The 13,945-nt window shown below is 47.5% G+C and overlaps 1 protein-coding gene across 11 annotated transcripts in view; it reads right to left on the bottom strand.

Moving 5' to 3' along the window:
- Positions 1 to 13,945, bottom strand: part of ZBTB7C (zinc finger and BTB domain containing 7C) — a 384,618-nt gene that overhangs the window by 154,759 nt on the left and 215,914 nt on the right. For 8 of the 11 annotated variants that reach the window (XM_077975042.1, XM_077975035.1, XM_077975038.1 and 5 more), the window contains one exon: positions 3,535 to 3,596. The gene's annotated coding sequence lies outside the window, so the exon portion shown is untranslated. Of the gene's footprint in view, positions 1 to 3,534; positions 3,597 to 11,342; positions 11,577 to 13,945 lie in introns of those variants that run through there. The other 3 variants (XM_077975046.1, XM_077975040.1, XM_077975036.1) reach the window with 2 other exon arrangements.

Raw genomic sequence — 13,945 nt, 5'->3', positions numbered from 1 at the left:
CGACAATGCAGGAAATCGAAATGCACTTTGGAAACAGAATACATGACATGCAAATGGCATCAGATGATAAATGCAGGGAGACCTCAATAATTCGCACTAAATAGTGAAGTTAGTGAAATTTTAAATTATTTTAAATATTTGGGGATTCCAGGGGCTGTCACGCACTATCTCAAATAATTTGCTTTAAATAATAATTTAAATTGTATGTATAATTTGCTTTAAATAATAATTATTATTTGCAATTAGAAATAAAAATAATTTATTATTTGCAATTAGAAGTAAAAGTAATAGGCCGGGCGCGGTGGCTCACGCTTGTAATCCCAGCACTTTGGGAGGCCGAGACAGGCGGATCATGAGGTCAGGAGATCGAGACCATCCTGGCTAACACGGTGAAACCCTGTCTCTATTAAAAATACAAAAAATTAGCCGGGCGTGGTGGCGGGCGCCTATAGTCCCAGCTACTCGGGAGGCTGAGGCAGGAGAATGGCGTGAACTCAGGAGGCGGAGCTTGCAGTGAGCCAAGATTGAGCCACTGCACTCCAGCCTGGGCTACAGAGCAAGACTCCGTCTCAAAAACAAAAAACCAACCAAACAAACAAACAAACAAAAAATTTAGAAGTAAAAGTAATTTACAATTCCTGTATCAATTGTTTATATAGTAACTCTAAAGAGTTTGAAAACGTTTGTAAAGTTCTTATGCATTTTAAACATTCCACTGAGAGCTGAATCAGGCTATTAATTGCTCCCTCTCCAAAGAAAAGGCCTATTTCAGTTCAGTTCCTTCTGGAATAACCCCTACTGCTGACTCTAAAGACCCAAGAAGGTGGCACCTTTCTATACTGCATCAGATTCACCAAAATTTTGGAATCTAAACCACAGTGTTGTTGGGTGCAGACTATCATTGGAAAGTAACACAAAACTCTGGCAATATTGGTTGTCTCTAGGATAGGAGCCTGCTTGAGGCCAGAGGTAGAGAGGAGACTTTTTACAATATACCTTCTGGTACTTTTGAATTTAGAGCCATGAGACGATAGTGTCTATTAAGAATAAAATTCCAGTTAAAAAAGCACACGCTATTTTCAGTTAAAAAAACAGACTTCGGTATTGATTTCTATTTTAATACTTATACTCCCAAAATACAACCTTACTGCAATGAAAATTACTGCCAGGTCAGTGAAAATGACATGTGGCTGTCTTGACAATAGTGGTGCTCGCAGGCATGAGAATAAAAGCAACTGATGCTCTGTCCAGGTCTCTGTACGTGCTGCGGGTGCCCCGTCCCCAGCTGCTGAGTGTGGCACACAGCTTTCACTCATGACATTCTTGGATCCTTACTCTTGGTTAAGGTGATGCTTTGGAGGCTGCACCACCAGCTATACTCTGGGGGCAGCTGCTGACAAACAAGGGGACACACAAGCCCTGCCCCCTGCCTCCAAGTCAGACATCACTGTAGTGCAGTTGACGTGGACCAGACCCAGGGAGACCTGCCTTGAGACCACATTCTCACTCAGCTCTTGCTTCTTTATCCAGCTTCCCTCTCTCCTTGACAAGGGTTTCCTAAGAGCTCTCCCTGGATGCATCACATCCCACTGAAACCTGACTCAGGCTCTGCTTCTAGGAAGCCCAACCTAAGTCAGTCACCAGTGGCTCAAAATGAAGCCCTCCAGCATCTTTTCAGAGGGTGGTCCCAGGAGTTGGAAGCGCACGAGCCTTCCTCCTTGAAGGCAGCACCATAACCACCTTCCTGCCTCGCCGAAGACCACCAGTCTGACATTATACAGCCCGCGAAAGCCAGCAACAGCAAAACACGAACATCCAGAACAGAGAGAGTTCCGACAACCAGACCCCATGGGGCAGCACAACAATTACTCTTCTTCCCCAGGATGAATAAGCAGGAGGCAAGGGCTGAGCCAAAAGGGCCTGTTGCATAATCAGAGCGATGTCCAGTTATGTGCAGTGGAAAGTCAGTGTGGACGTCTTAGGCAGCTCTACCACTTACTAGCAGAGCAAACTAGAGCAAATATTGAACGATTCTGAGCCTCAGTTTCTTCATCTGCAAAACGGGAATACTGGACAGAGCCTTTGTAAAACACCTATGAGGCAGTACCATCAAGTGTGCTGTGAACTGGTCATGCAATGTGAATACTGGCTGTTGTTATGGAGCTTTAGAACTAGCTACCTTCTCCTGCTTGCTTGGGACAAATATTAATTAATCATCATTAAATAAATAAATCCCAGCACAGTACCTAGAGCTCCCTGTGTGAGAAGCAGTTCTGGGGAAAAGCAAGCGGACAATTGGGAGTGCTGTATTGGTGACTGTCCACCAGGAGCTCAGGATGTGGTCCCATTAGTGGCCTCACAGGGCTCTGGTGGCCCTTGGCTGCAGCTGTCTGGAGAAGTTTCTCTCTCTCTCTCTCTCTCTCTCTGTGTGTGTGTGTGTGTGTGTGTGTGTGTGTCTTATTCTCTCTCTCTCTCTCTGAGACAAAGGGAATATCTCCAGTGTAGATTTCCTGTAATCCACTCAGTGTATAGACTGATCTCCAGTACAACCTCAAGTTTGTGAAAAATTTATGCAGTCATTTTCATGTCATAGAGTGGCCGAGAAACTGGCAGAAACTAAATTTTATTCACATAGGTGAAGAATCCTTTATTCCATCCTGATTCTTTGCATCTAGATCATTCCTGAAGCCATGCCAAGCCCTCCAGCACCTGGCCCTGTCCAGCCTCACCAGCATCTTCTCACCTCTCACCCTCAGACCCATGCCTACGCCATCCTCCACGTAGGCATCCACCCATTCCTTCTATGGCCTCCCTCCTCCATCAGTCCAGTTCAAGCCTCTCCTTCTCCAGGAAGTCTTCCCTAACCATTTCCCATCCCCAGCATTTCTGCCCAGGCCATGCCAGCCAGAGCTGGCACACACACCTGGTCATAAAGTTCTTTGTCTCATGTGCAGGTGTCTTCTCTTCCCACACTGGACTGAAAGCTCCTCCAAAACAGAGCCAATGCCTGCTGCTTCTCATGGATTTCCCAGAGCCTCCAGGTGCTGCCTGGCACCTGGTGATTAATGACATTCTCAGATTGATTAATGGATTGGTTCCTGTGACTGCACTTAGTTTAACATACTGTTAAATGGCTTCTATGAGAATTTACTGTTCTGAATAGGGGGTCAACCTAGCAGCAAACTTAGAATTGTACAAACTGTTTGTGGCCCCAAGTAAAAAATAAAAGCACATTTCTCTTTTTTCTAGAGTCCTGCTCTCCCGCACAGCAATCAAGTCAAGGGAGTGACTCTTTCACGAGCCAGTGGGAACATTCTCCACTTAGAGGGCAGAGCCAGGGTTCAAACCACCCTCCTTCAACTCAATGCCTTACATTCCTGGGTTCAGCCCCACCCTGAGGGAGGAACCTTCCAGAAGAAGAACCAAAAGCCGATCCCATCCAGGTCATGCTCTTTTCCTCTAACAGGGAAATCCAACTACTTCCCAGGAACATTGTTAAGCCACAGAACTAAAAAAAGCAAAATTCATACTCACAAGCACCGACGCCTTAGTTTTAAATTTCAGGACACCAGTTTTTCTGCAAATCTGCTCATTTCCTGCAAAGAGAAGAAAGGGACGGAGAATCATATTAGCATCTGCTCTGGGTATCCTCAGCAGTTTCCTGGCCGACCTCAGGCTTCTGCACCTTCTCTGTGTTCTCACTCCCAGCAGCACTCTCCCCTCCCCAGGCACACCGCATGCTAGTTGGGTGGGCGCCCCTCGCTCCTCGCAGGATCCCACCCCTCCAGGCCCGTGGGCTCGGCCCACGCCGCCTCCCTCTCCCTCCCCGGCGCTGTGCCAGTCTCAGATTGACCACTGCCTCCAATTCCCTGAAGGCGCCCCGGCTTCTTCCCACTCCGGAGTGAGGCCTCCACTTCTGTAGCATGGGGTTGCCTAGCAACCCTGCGCGTGCAGCTCGGAAGGCCTTCCTAAATTGGACCTCACAGCACAGGGCATCTCCTTGTACAGCTGCCTGCATCTTAACAATCTGGCTCTGAATAATAACACAATGGTAATTGCATTCATGGACCCCAAACTACATTTAAATAATGTTCAAGAGCTGACACAAACCAACAAAGGCCAGAAAATGCATCGTGGAGGTTGACTGTGAGGCCAGGCAGGAACGTTCGGGGCGGGAGGGAGTTGACACCAAAGACTTGAGTTAATGACAACGCTAACCTGAACTGTGAATTCTCCTGCATTTCGCTTGAGTGTGTCACCACTGTAATGTGTTGTAATGTGAGTCTGGGCAATTAACGCCCAGAGGCAGTGATGCTTCAAGACAGGATGCCCTTTAGTTCTGCTGATGCATACGTGGATTTTTGGAGGGAGTTGGGAAGTGGGGAGCTCCTTGGATAGCAGGGGAGACTGTTCATGAGTGATTTTACTTGGCTTTTACAATCGTGGCTAAATCCATTTTCAAAGGTGGGGGAAAGAACTTACCAAGCAAGGGCACAAAGCATTTGCTACCTCAGCGAGGGACAAATTCGACATGACTGATGCACTTCAGGATAAGAAGTGAAGGCAAAGAGGCCTTGACACTGGCCAAACGCAGACTGAGCAGCCTAGCTCGGAATGGGGAAAGGGGTGGGTGCGAGAGGCCAGCTTCGATCTGTGTCCCTGGCAGAGGATACTGTGCAGCTCTGCTCAAGAGAGGAGGGTCTTAGCACACAAGCAATGGCAAGCTGGCAATCTGCTCCTTGTGGAGCCTTAGCAGCAAGGGCTGGCAGATCAGCCCTGATCATTTGAAAGCTAGAAGCATTTTGTTTTTAAGAAGCTCAATCCTCCTGCAAGGGTCTGGGGCAGATATCTGTACATCCACATCCATCAGCATTGTTCACAATAGCCAAAAGACGGAGGCAAGCCAAACGTCTATAGGAAGAAGAATGGATAAACAAATGTGGTATATACATGCAGAAGAATTTTATTTAGCCTTAAAGTGGAAGGAAATTCTGATACAGGCTACAGCATGGATGAACCTCCAGCCCATTATGCTAAGTGAAACAAGTCAGTCACAAAAACACAAATACTGTATGATTCCACAGGAAGTAGAAGGCTAGGCGTGGTGGCTCATGCTTGTAATCCCAGCACTTTGGGAGGCCGAGGCAGGCAGATCATGAGGTCAGGAGATCGAGACCATCCTGGCTAACACGGTGAAACCCTGTCTCTACTAAAAATAAACACACACAAAAATTTAGCAGGGCGTGGTGGCGGGCGCCTGTAGTCCCAGCTACTCGGTGGAGCTTGCAGTGAGTCGAGATGGTGCCACTGCACTCCAACCTGGGCAACAGGGCAAGACTCCACCTCAAAAAAAAAAAAGACAGGAAGTAGAATGGTGGTTGCCAGGGCTGGGCAGGGAAAGGAGAATGAGGAGTTATTGTTTAATGAGGATAGAGCTTCGTTTGAAAAGATGAAAAAGTTCTAGGATGGATGGTGGTGATTGCACAACGGTGTGAATGTTCTCAATGAATCACACACTTAACAAATGGTTAAAATAAAAATCACCCTGCAACAATAGCACAGCATACACCTCCACAGTGTTTCTCTGCAAGACTTCAGTCCATCTTCATTTTGGAAGTCAGAGTGGCCTGTGTCATTCACAAGCTTGGACAGGGAGACTCACTAGGAACAAAGGACACAGTGGACAGTGTGACTGGCCAGGGAGCCTGTATTAGTCTATTCTCACACTGATAATAAAGACATGCCCGAGACTGGGTAATTTATAAAGGAGAGAGGTTTAATTGACTCACAGTTCTGCATGGCTGGGGAGGCCTCAGGAAACTTACAATCATAGTGGAGGGGGAAGCAAACACATCCTTCTTCACATAGTGGCAGCAAGGAGAAGTACAGAGTGAAGAGGAGGAAAAGCCCCTTTATAAAACCATCAGATCTCGTGAGAACTCACTCGCTACCACAAGAGAGGTATAGGGGAATCTGGCCCCATGATTCAATTATCTCCCACTGGGTCCCTCCCACAGAATTTGGGAATTACGGGAGTTACAATTCAAGATGAGATTTGGGTGGGGACACAGTCAAACACTATCAGAGCCCATGGCTCGTAAGCATGGTGTTTGTGCAATGTGGCCTCAGACAGAGAGAGCGGTCTGAGAATTGAGAGACAGGATTCTCCTGTTCCCACCTCTTGAAATCCAAACACCATCACCTTCCAGAACTCAGCCTCCTTCCGCTTAACCAGTCCTATCCCTGTGTCCCCTGCCTGCTCTCCCCACTGGGAACCTGGGCTCTTATTACACTCTCATTGTTACCCTTTGTTCACCTCATGGCCCCTGCCTAGAAAGCCCCTTCCTGTGCCCACCATCTGACCTAGTCTTGCTCTTTCTACTGGGTCCACATCAAAGTCCACCTCCCTCATCACGCCTTCCAGATCCCTCCCAGTTGACGTTCTCTGAATGCCACAGCCTGTAATCAATCACTTGCTTAGGTACTATTCTATGTTCCTGTCTGAAAATCTGGTCTCTTCTAATAAGTCCCTGAAAGGAACCCTGAGCAATGATTACTGCTAACATTTTTTGTCTACTACAGGCTATAGCTCAGGGCTGAGCATACCACGGCTGCCAGATTGCCTTGCCTCCTTTCTCAGGGAATTCTAACCATAGCTCCCCTGCCTAGGGCACAAAGCATGACTGCTGGCTGCAGTGCCCTGGAGCTAAATATTCCAGGCGGATGTTCAGTTCCCTCCAGTCACTTAGAGGTGTAACTCAATGTGTGCAATAAACAATTGAGCATTTACAGATTTTATTAATTTGGAAAGGTCATTAGCGCTAACAGCTTCTCCAAGTGAGAGTGAATAAATAGCATGGGTAATTTTTTTCTATGCCCTGGATTTTTTTTCTTGGAATGTACTTCAAGCCTAAAAAATAATGTTACAAGTAAAAAAGAAAAAATCCAGGCCTTGGAGACAGGGGGAGACTGACAGGAGTTCTGGACAAGCCTCGTCCCCTCTGTCTTCCCATCTGCAAAACAAGGGGTGGTCTCAAAGGTTCTTCCAACTTAGGAAAATAAAATTATGATTCGATTTTAAGAATGTGAAATTAGCTAGTGACCTTCCAAGTTAGCAGTTACTGCCTCTCCCCCACCCATCCTTCCAGATGCCCCTCGCCTCTGGATAGATACGGCATGAGTTCATGCCTCTGCAGCCAGAACAAGGTTCTTAATCATTTCAGGTGCCTTCCCGGGCCCTGACCTGGGTGCTCTCAATCCCGACGACCTGGCTCGCCTTGCTCTCATTAGATCATTAAGGAATACTCAAGACTAATGACTTGTTTTCTCAAATCTCCAAAAATGGCTGGAAAGGGACAGGAGGGCATCATCCAAGCTCTGTCTCTCCAGTCCTTGGCTCGGTGACCAGCCAGTGCTGTCTGTCAAGGGCTGGCCTCTGTGGGACAGATGCTCCTGGCTCTTCCCCACAGGCAAGAAATGGAAGCAGCATTCAGGGAGTGGAGTGGAGGGGCTCTGGCTGCAGCCTGCTGTTGTGGGGAGAAACACTTGGCCCTTGACCAGAGTGCTGTTTGCCAAGGCTTTTCCCGACATCCTTTTCTCTCCATATCCTCATCGGTCCCTCTTCTCTCTGCCTTGGGTGTGGGCAGATGCTGGGAAGATGGGAGTGCAATGTCTGTCTGTGACTGTGTGGCCACTCATGCCCCCACCTCCAGACTGCCTGGGATTATCAGGAGCAAGAAGACTGAGTGTGAATCAAGACTCTATAAGTAACAACATTAATACTAATCTTAACATTACCATTGATATTAATTATATGATGGTTTATGATTAAAGAAGTATTTTCCCATGTATGTATCAGGTAGGTAGAATAGATTCAACACATTTGTTGAGTACCTGCTGGGGATGCAGATATGAAAAGGTGTGAGTCCTGCCTGCCAACTCCTTGCAGGAGTGTTATAGACAAGATGATGGAGGCACAGAGGAGTTGAGCAACTGTCTTAGCACCATCCAGCTAGCAGACACTGAAGCAGTGCTCAAACCAAGCCCATGAACTCGGGGGCCCTTTGCAACTGTACCTGTGTGACTTGTGAGTTTACTATGAAATTTAGCCTGCATAATGTCATTCAGAAGGGACCAGCCACTAGACAGGATGGTTTGGGGACAGTGGGATTTTGTGCCTAGAATGAAACAATAACCATGGGCTTCAAAGTGCATGGGAGGCCCTAGGCACCCCAGAGAGGCAGGCCCTGAGCTGAGCACAGTGCAGAGCCCATTGCAGACACAGCCTTGCTGTCCATGGCCTTTTTGCCTATTGCTAAAGACCTCTCCTCTCAGCAGCCTTTGTAGAGAGGCCTTGAAAGTTGAGGCAAATTCATGACATCTTCCCCCCACCATCCAATCTGCACTAACCTTTCTCTGGCACAGCACTTATAATCAGCATGTGACACAAAATTGGTGTTGTTCTTCTTGGAGTCTCTTTTCGGGGGAAAAAGTCCCATGCTCGGGGGAGTCGTACAAATCTCTCACTTTACAACCAAGGCCACGGAAGCCCAGTGGGGCCAAATACCTTGCCTTGAGCACACTAAAGACAAGAGCAGAAGTCAGATTCCCAAACTCCCTACCCAGGACCTACACACACTCGCCTTGAAGAAGTGGGTAGGGACAGGCTGCGCTTTGCTTCCTCTGACCTTCCAGCAGGTGGAAGATGAGCACACGGCCACCCTCAGTGAGCATCTGTGGCTGGGAGGACGGCCAGGTCATGGGTCCTGTGGCAGGGTCTGTAGCTCCCAAGAGGCCATAATGCTTCGTGGTTCAGAGGCAGCCTGGCCCTGCCATCGACCAGCTGTGTGACACTGGGTGAGTGACTTGACCTCTCTCTGCATCAGATTTTTACCAGCAAACGGGGCATAATAATGCTACTTGCATCCTATTTCACAAGGTTGAAGCAAGAATTAAATAAAGAGAACAAGGAGAAACACTTGGTGCAGGACCTTAGCTGGAGCCAGCAAGGCTGGCTTTTCTCTGGGAGGTGAGTTCCATGGTGGCAGGTGGAGGACACTGAGCACTGTGCTTATTGCTCAGTCCTCAGTGCCTTGCATGGGGCAGACACAAAAATGATAGCTGACCACATTCCTGGAGAAAGTAATTCTGGGACTAGTGGGAGCCCAGTGATTGGTGAGAACGAAGCCTGGTGTGTTGAGTTTTCACAGCAGGTGGGCCAGCCTCAGTCCTGAGAGGCCTGGAGGTTGTTCAGCTGAGAGTCTGCAGTGACAGGGAGGCCGTAGCTGCTCCTCCCAGGATCCTTCAGAGGCTATGTTTGATGGGTTGCAGTTTGATTTATCTCCAATATTAAAATCAACCACCCTTGGAATGCAAAATGGTACAGCCACCGAGGAAGACAGTTTGGCAGTTGCATACAAAGCTAAACACAGGCTTACCATACACTCCAGCAATCACACTCTCAGGTATTTACCAAACGATTTGAAAACTTAGATCCCCACAAAAACCTGCACACAAATGTTTATAGCAGCTTTATTCATAATTGCCAACAACCGGAAGCAACCAGGCTGTCCTTCAGTAGCTGAGTGGATAAATAAACTGTGGAACATCCAGACACCAGAACATAATTCAGCGACAAAAAGAAATGAGCGATCAAGCTACAGAAAGATATAGAGGAAACTTAAATTCATATTTCTAAAAAACATGAAAGCAGGTGAAAGACGGCAATTGGAAAAGGCTACATACTGTCTGATTCCAACTATATGACATTCTGGAAAAGACACAACTATGGAAACAGTAAAAAGATCAGTGGTTGCCAGGGGCTGGGGGAGGAAGGGATGAATAGACAGAGTACAGAGGATTTTTAAGGCAGTGGAACTATTCTGCATGATACTGTAAAGGTGGATAGATGACATTAGGCATTTGTCAAAACCCATAAAATGGTACAACACAGACAGTGAACTCCAGTGTAAATGGCTGATGATTGACTTTATTTTATTTTTTATTTTTTGAGGTGGAGTCTTGCTTTGTCACCCAGGCTGGAGTGCAATGGTACGATCTTGGCTCACTGCAACCACCAACTCCTGGGTTCAAGCGATTTTCCTGCCTCAGCCTCCCAAGTAGCTGGGGCTATAGGCCTGCAGCACCACACCTGGCTAATTTTTGTATTTTTAGTAGAGACGGGGTTTCACCATGTTGGCCAGGCTGGTCACGAACTCCTGACCTCAGGTGATCCGCCTGCCTCAGCCTCCCAAAGTGCTGGGATTACAGGCATGAGCCACTGCACCCAGTGGATGATGGACTTTAGTTAACAACAATGTGTCAGTATTGCATCATCGATTATAACAAATGTGCCACACTAATGCCAGATGGTAATAATAGGAGAAACAGGGTGAGGGAGGGTATACAAAAGGGATATGTTGTAAGGACTCTCTGTAGTTTCTGCTCAATTTCTCTATAAACTTAAAACTGCTCTAAATAATAAAGTTTCTTAATTTAAAAAAATCAACTATTTCAAAACACAACACTCTGGGCCAATAACTACGGGGCATCACTGAGTCTCCACTGGACTCCCAGGCCCCATGCTGGGGACTTGGAGGACTGTAAGACCTGCACGATCCTCCCAACTTGAAGTGCAACGATGTCTGGCCGAAATGTTAGAGACAGTGTGAGAAAGTCAAGTAGGGAGGCCAGCAGGGCCTCCAGCTGGTGATGCAAACAGGGCTGTGCACCCCAGCAACCCGGGCACCTCTGGCTATTAGGCAGTGATTCTAGTCTTAATTCACTCTTTCTGAGAATACACCCTGGGCCAGGTACACACTCCCTGACTTCCAGAGGAAGGATCTATAATAGACTTAGCCACCTCCTCGCAGGTCTAGAGGCTAGACTCTGCCCAGCCTTTTCCTAGTCCCCACACTCCCAACACCAGATATAGTAGGTGTTCAATAAACAGGTATTGAATTAAACAGTAATTATTTCTTACTATTTAGTAATTAAACAGTAATTATTTCTTACTATTTAGTAATTAAACAGTAATTGTTACTATTTAGTAATTAAACAGTAATTATTTCTTACTATTTAGTAATTAAATAGTAATTATTTGCGTGCCTCTTGCTCCCCCATCCAAAAAAAATCTGATTATAAGCCCCTTACCCAACCTCCCAACAGAGTTCTTGCTGAACAAAATGAATAGCAGAATTCAGGTGGAAAGAACAGGCCATAGGAGAAACCTTGTGTTTGTTAATGGGGGCACTTGCCGCAGTGCTGAGAGAGTATCTCAGAAGTGACTCTCCTGGCTGCACCTGCTCTGCTTCGCTCCCTTCCCCAGCAGGATGGACACTCACCAGCTCCTGCAGGGAAGGGTGGAGAGGCCAGGATCCACTGAAACAAGGTGGCAGGTGCATGGAGTCATCTCTGAGCATCCTGCCTCACCAGTGTGGAGACAGAAGCAGAATGAAGCCCCTTGGTCCAGGGACCCACTGTGGGGGTGCCTCTGGGAAGCCCAGCAAGCATTTACGGGGAGTCAGCTGGGGTCTACTCCCTGCCACCTAGCCAGCAGGGCATGAAGTCATGGTGTGATTCAGAGAGAGTGGGGGAGGTTGTGTCTATGTGTGGCTGAGAGCATGGAATCTTCCTTCAGTCATTGCTCTGGGGTGACAGCCCCTTAGAAGTCCACATTTCTGTGACCTTGGCCTGGAATCTTAAAATAGCCCTGAGAAAGAGGGAGGGCTGAGCCCAGAGCCAAGGCCAACAGTGGGGCCTGGGCCAGGGGAGGGGAGGGCAGATGAGCCTGTCCAAGGAACAAAGGCTTCATCTCCCTAGTCTGGCTGCCCAATCTGGGCCTCCTGCTCAGTCATGTACACTTTATTTTTTCTAGACTCAGGGAACTACTCCTGGAGCTAGGCGAATCTGAGCAAGGGCTGCCAGCAGGGAGCTACTGAGAAGGTGAAGAGACCCAGCTCCATCTCCCATCCCCCACTTCCTTCTCCTTTCCCACCCCACCCCCTGCCCAGATAGCCAGGGAGGAGGGGTCTCTCACCTCAGCTTATAAGTCATCCTGCAGCTCTCTGTCCATTGCAGGAGCATCCATGGTGAAATACGTGCATTCATGCAGAGTGGTGGTTTTGGGTGGGGTTGTCTGAACTAAAATCTAGAAAGGGGCTAAAGAAGGACTCCACTTTCATAGCTGGGGGGAGGTGTGGTTAGGCCAGTGAACCTTGGTAAGAACTATGTACAGCAAGGTGATCACGCCCAGTAAGCTCAGGAGATAATCTGAGAGGGCTCCCAGGGGCAGCAGAGTAAGCAGAGGCTTGCGGGATGGGGAGGATTTGGAGAGATAGGGGCGAAGGGCAGTCTAGAAAGGGGAGATTCTTAGCATTGCTGCAGAGGCAGGGACAGGTCCAGCATCACCAGGGCAGTGAGTTACCAGGTCTGGCTGGAGCTGATGGCATGTACAGAGAGGACCAGTAAATACAGCCAGGAGGGCAGCTGAGGAACCCCAAATGCCCGCCAGCTGACTCTAGGCTTGAGTCTTTGGATAGCTGTGGGGAAGGGAGAACAGAGGAGGAGGAGTGGGGGCTGGAGTGAAGCATTTTGTTCAGGCCCTGCAGAGACACATGTGGGAGCGGGTAGAGGGACTGGCTCAGGCCAAAGTCATCCCCATCCCTGCTTCCCCTTGGCTACTCCCAATTTTGCCAGCTCTGGGAAACTCAGCCAGCTAAGCATCTGTGGCCCAAAAATGTAATCTCTGCACACCAGCCTCTGATTCAGAGAAGTGGGAGTGAGTTTCTAGGAGCTAAAGCCCTGGCAAACATACTATGGCAGAGGCCTTCTTAGCTGACTGGAATAGTTAGCTATCTGAAAGATTTTAACCTGTAATATATACTTGTACATTGATTCAAGTATACTTGTACCAAATTTTTGATGTAACATTAAGGCCTTTTAACTTTCTATTTTTTGGTAAATTGTTTCTATTATTTCTTACATAAATCACACTCATATGGGTGATATGGTTTGACTGTGTCCCCTTCCAAATCTCATCTTGAATTGCAGCTCCCACAATCCCCACGTGTGGTGGGAGGGATCTGGTGGGAGGTAATTGAATCATGGGGGTGGGTTTTCCCCTGCTATTCTCGTGATAGTATGTCTCATGAGATCTGATGGTTTTATAAATGGGAGTTCCCCTGCACATGTTCCCTTGCCTGCTGCCATGTAAGACGTGACTTTGCTCCTCCTTTGCCTTCTGCCATGATTGTGAGGCCTCACCAGGCATGTGGAACTGTGAGTCCATTAAACTTCTTTTTCTTTATAAATTACCAAGGCTCAGATATGTCTTTATTAGCAGTGTGAGAACACACTAATACATATGGCATTGCCTACAATTTCCAGTTTCAGGGTTTTTTTTTTTTTTTCCAGTTGAATGACAAATTAAATACATTGGCAAAATAATCTGAGTATAAAAAGTCTCTCTAATTTTTTTTGATATTCCCCCAACCTTCCACAGTTGTTTCACCCACACCTAACTCAACAGCATTTAAAAAAGAATGACTCAAAATGACTCAAAAATATTTTTGTGTCTTTCGAAAGCTTCAACTTAGTTTTCATAGAAATATTTTCTTTTTTCTTTTTTTTTTTTTTTTTTTTTTTTAGACGGAGTCTCACTCTGTCGCCCAGGCTGGAGTGCTGTGGCCGGATCTCAGCTCACTGCAAGCTCTGCCTCCCGGGTTTACGCCATTCTCCTGCCTCAGCCTCCCGAGTAGCTGGGACTACAGGCGCCTGCCACCTCGCCTGGCTAGTTTTTTGTATTTTTTAGTAGAGACAGGGTTTCACCGGGTTAGCCAGGATGGTCTCGATCTCCTGACCTCGTGATCCACCCGTCTCGGCCTCCCAAAGTGCTGGGATTACAGGCTTGAGCCACCGCGCCCGGCCAGAAATATTTTCTCCTTTT

This window comes from Macaca mulatta, chromosome 18 (genome assembly GCF_049350105.2).
Source record: "Macaca mulatta isolate MMU2019108-1 chromosome 18, T2T-MMU8v2.0, whole genome shotgun sequence".
Lineage (NCBI taxonomy): Eukaryota > Metazoa > Chordata > Mammalia > Primates > Cercopithecidae > Macaca > Macaca mulatta.
The sequence above is the reverse complement of the archived record's forward strand: the minus strand, read 5'-3'. Positions and strand labels throughout refer to the sequence as shown.